General features: G+C 39.8%; 1 protein-coding gene across 1 annotated transcript in view; it reads right to left on the reverse strand.

The window, feature by feature from the left end:
- Nucleotides 1-3,735: 3,735 nt before the first annotated feature.
- The window catches only part of LOC138030353 (uncharacterized), an 8,646-nt gene continuing 7,391 nt past the window's right edge, over nucleotides 3,736-4,990 (reverse strand). Inside the window, exon 5 of the mRNA XM_068878277.1 lies at nucleotides 3,736-4,990. This exon is cut by the window's right edge and continues 2,583 nt beyond it. The gene's annotated coding sequence lies outside the window, so the exon portion shown is untranslated.

A 4,990-nucleotide genomic window follows, 5' to 3' on the forward strand; every position in this document is an offset into this window, starting at 1 on the left:
AAAGGTCTTTAAAGGAAGCAAAAGATATTTTTTACTTCATAGGCACTTTAACGATGTTTCGTGTGTGGAATAGGCCATTTCCAAGTTGCTGTTTGCCTCTGGTTTAAAATGAGTCTTGCTGCTAAACCATTTAAGTGATAATAGGTTTGATTTCCATGAAAATACACCTCATTTTCATTTGAATGGTTGTGCACAAGGACTCGCTTTGAAACCAAGACAAACAGCAACTCAGAAATGGGCTATTGAAGGGAGATTTAACTAGTTCACCTAAATGGTAGAAATGCTGCCGAGGAAAGGGAGATATTCAATTGTGCTTGGGGTAATTTAGGACTGTTTGTGCGTGGAATTGAATGGAGATTTTAATAGGCCTTGAAGGGGCATTACTTACCATTGTTGAAAAAGTGTTGACGGGCCTGCGCGACTCCTGCCATTCGCAAGTGATTCTAAAATCTATGCCTTTAAAAGTTAACTCTGACTAAGGTGTCTTTTAAGGACTTTCCTTTGCGATATGATAGTATGAGTGGCTCCTTAAATCCTTCTCTAAGGTGCGGTTGGGTTTGAATAAGGTGCCATTTCCCCATAAATATGTTCTTAGGGTAAGGTAAAGCCGGGTGGTATTGTGTAACAAAAGGCAATATTTTCTTTTGTGTGCTGTTGTCTTTGTTTTCAAGTGACCTCTCTCTATCCGTGAAGTTAATTTTAGATAGGAATTTTTCTGAAAATTTATTTGGGTATTTATTGTTGAAAGGGTGGCTACACGCTTACACATTTGTTGTATGTTGGACAAAATGTTTGATCGAAATCAAAACATTCTTCCCACAAAAAATGTTGAACAAACGTCATCAAACATGCATGCTACACGTTCTGACACAAGCCTGCACCAGACGCCAAGATTCCCAATTAAAGAATATTAAATTGTTTCTGTAGCCAGTGATAGAACGCCTCAGCAACGTCGACTGAAAAGGCACGCCCAAGGATTTATTGGTAAAGAATTTAAAAAAAAAAATCGTTCTCCAAGTGCGCACGTGCACACGTGCGGCAGACTTTTCTTATCATGTCTCGTCTTGCGCAAAACAACAAGTTACTTGAAATTGCTAAATGTTACGATTTGGCGACAACGTCAACATTTTCTTGAACAGCGTTGCTACCAACATTGTAAAGTGCGACCAAGATGGACTGCCACGAAGGCGCAGATGTTTAATTTCAAAGTGACGTCAGTTTTCTTCGGCACTACCGTCATCGTGCTAAAGCGCCCAAATAGTGAGCGTAAGTAGAGAGAACTTTGTTGCCCGTGTAAATTATGACCAGTAAATGCGAGTCTAGTTTCCGCGGAATTGAACGTTTCTGTTTAAAACAACAAGTTTAAAAGTCTTGGTTTGACCTCCTGAAATTTTACAATATCTGAAAGTTGTGCGAAACGACTGCTAAGTTCGTGTCGCGTCTACTTACTGTGTTCATATCGCGTCAAGGTGATTTTTCTAGTATGCGTATTCTTTTCTTTCTATGAGGTCATAGAAGGACAAAAGAAATACCAGGCTAAGGGACACATCAGAAAATCTCTCTCGCATTCTAGAATACCCGACCACTATTGTCACAGGTCTCGTTCATAAAAGGACGCATCTTGGAGAAGAGGAAAGTGACCGTGTATTGATGGTTTGCAACCAATCTCTAGAGACACAGATAACAATGCTGCAATGTACAATTGCTGGTGGACGAACAAAAGGAGCTAATGAGAGATCTTTTGTTTTCGTCCACCGACATTGCGGCGATCACGTCACTTGAAAACCAGGTTAAAATACGTATTACTAAAGCCTGGTTCACAATGTGACATAAGCATGAACATAATCATAAGTATGAGCTGTGTAAACCGAGAGTAACATAAGCATAAGAAAAAGGAATCGTTTCCAATTTCTTTTGCTTATGTTTATGCTTATATGTCACATTAATAATTGTGTAAAGCAGTGCAACATTAACATAAGCACAAGTCACAAGACCGTCCGCCATTTTGGAACGTGGCTCCTCCCATTTCTCCTGTGAATTTTTTTGCTGGGGCTAACTGTGCTTGCGCATGTCACTTCTTTTATGCTTATGCAACAAGTGTGAACTTCGTTATGCTTATGCTTATGTCGTAGTGTAAACCAGGCTTAATTTATATGAGACATCAGTTTTCTGATTTCTGTCTGACTTAACAGAAAAGGCTGTCGATAACACTGAGGAATAATAACCCTTTACGGTCTCTTGGAAGAAAGGGCACCCACATAGTGAATTTGAAGAAGTTAGAGATTTTTTTTTTGGTACTGACGTCGATCTCTGTTCTGACCAAAAACAAGAAAGGAAATAGTCTGCTACACAGCCGTTTTTAGTGTCGTCACGCAAAGCTCCTCCCCGCTAATGAGGAGTTAGTGGGGAGGAGCGTTGCGTGACGACACTAAAAACGGCTGTGTAGCAGACTAGAAAGGAAATGAAGTAAAAGGAAAGTAAAAAGTATACAAAGCGGGGTTTCACGTCAGTACTTGAAAAGCTGAATATTATACTAATTGGAAGTGTATATAATTATTTTATATTAAATTACTTTAACGGTATAAATAATCTCGGTTCGTGTTATGAATTATTGACAAATTTTAAGAATTGACCAGCTTCTGGGAATCTAAACTCATTGCAGGCAGCCCAGGCTCATTGTGAGAAAATAAAAGCATATTGGAAATATGGAGAAATTCTGATTGATATTGCCACAAAAAGTAGAAACAAAGGACACCACTGAAATTGCGTGAAATCAGAGAAATAGCGAGGAGATTCGGAGCTACCTTAAATTTTCGAAAATCTCGAAACACGAGAAAACGTTTCAGAAAGACTCGAAGCGCTTTCCAGTTAAAAATTTCGGTAATTTCATCAAGTGAATGGGACAGCATTTTCCGGTTGGCCGCTCGTTCCAGTGGTTCCGGAATTCCGGAACCTTTAGGGCCACTTCACGAGATATACCCAAATTCTCGAAATTTGTTTCCGGGATATTTCTGTACCATCTCATTCCTTATCCGTTTTTTGCGAAGTATTTGGTCGAATGGAAAGACCTCTCCAACTCAGTTCCTAGAGTAGTCTGGGACACCAACATCGCCTTGACGTCACGTAAGAATTATCCCCAAGAAAGTCTTACCTGGCAGGTACAAAACACAGGTCACAGGTCCAGGTCGCAAGTCATTATTTTGCCAAGACAACGTATCCTAAGCAACCATTAAAGCTAACCTTAGGCCTAATTAGTCCTAAACAAAAGTTTTTGGGGCAAATGTTAACATTTGTGAACGGTTCGGGTTGTTTCTGCATTGGTAAAACAATGACCTTTGACCTGTGTTTTGTACCTGCTCAGCTTTACCGCCGTAATTTTTATTTGCTCAAAGGGCGACATAATCAATCCCTCACTAGAACCGGGCACTTTATGGTCTCTGCAGTGGAAAATTATGCCAGTCACTCTGACAGTCGAGTAAAACAAAACGCTCGAACGGAAGATATACATACATAAAGAGGACTATGGAGGAAAAAAACTCTGGTTGTCGACGGAGGAAGTATTGCATGAAATCAAGGTTACTACACATTCACAGGTAAAAGAAAAACGACAACAAAAGATACTTTATAACTCGTTTTATTTACTTGTTTAATTCTCACTAGAAAAAAAGAATGACTCATAGCAGTTAACAAAAACGCCATACCTAATTTTTAATAACACTTTTGTCGTGTTTTCGTAATAAGTATGTTTAAGGACGGTGCCTACTAATGCAAAGATATTTTTGCCCACGTTTATGATTATATAGGAAATGTAGATCTTAACAAGTGTTATTGAAATCCAAAAAGAAAATTGGGGGTAACCACGCATTTTTCAAAGATAATTCATGAAATAACTTCTCAAACTGAAGCTTAATTATCTCCATAAAATGCATGGTTACCCCCCCCCCCCCCCAATTTTCTTTTTGGATACCAAGAGTACTTACTAAGATTTACTCCTTCCAGATAGTTTTAAACCGCGGGTCGTTATTGACTTACCCAATTTTCCTCACACACTGCAGTCCCCTCCCCCCTTATCAATTTTTGTTAGCAGCACAAAAAAATGCTGAAAACTTGAACAGTTAACCTTGAAAAGGGGAGAGGTAGGGGGAGGGGGGGGGGGAAGTGGGAAAGGTTGGAAGTTCTAGATCCAGTGGGTATTGAAAGCTAGAAAAGGTGTTTTTTAACGGAGTGTCTCACTAATTTTGCAACCTGTTGTACTTCCCCATACATAATTATTATTGACTATTTTGCAATGTTACTACTTTTACGCGTGCTATCTTATGATTACGACGAGCAATTAGTACATATCTACATGTTAGTTTTGAAACGCCTACTTTTCCTGTTTTGTTTTTCTCACGAATTTTCTAGTGATTATAAATAGTATCTTAAAGGGTAAATGTGCTTCGATATTACAATTTCCTTAGGAATTTGCGGTTTCATGCTTATCGATAGCTTCTACATGTTCCGCGAGGGAGTTAAGAAAACTGTAGAGTGCACGTTTTTAGTCAACTCCTTAGTTTTATTCACTTACGCATTATTATAAAATTGCGCACTCTTAAGGTATAGGTAAGCGCTTTCCGAGCCAATGACCCAAAAAGCCGATGCTTATACCCGGTTTCCGTAGCATTAAGCGACTAGGAGTGTTTTTAACCCCCCCCCCCCCCCCTCCTGGACGGGATGCTAGTCCATCGCAGGATTACCCCCAGGCATTACGCCGGTACCCATTTATACACCTGGGTGAAGAGAGGCACCGGGGGAGTAAAGTGCCTTCTTTGCCAAAGAACACAACACAATGTCCCCGGCCAGGACCCGAACCCGGAGCACTCTTAAGGTATATTCAGCTATTATTGTTGAGCGATGGTAGAATCTACTAGTTGCTATAATCTATCAATGGATATCCTATCAAGCTATCTTTTGGCGTGAGTCGTCGACCGAATTCGAACCCATCACCATT

Source organism: Montipora capricornis, chromosome 13 (assembly GCF_036669925.1).
Source record: "Montipora capricornis isolate CH-2021 chromosome 13, ASM3666992v2, whole genome shotgun sequence".
NCBI lineage: Eukaryota > Metazoa > Cnidaria > Anthozoa > Scleractinia > Acroporidae > Montipora > Montipora capricornis.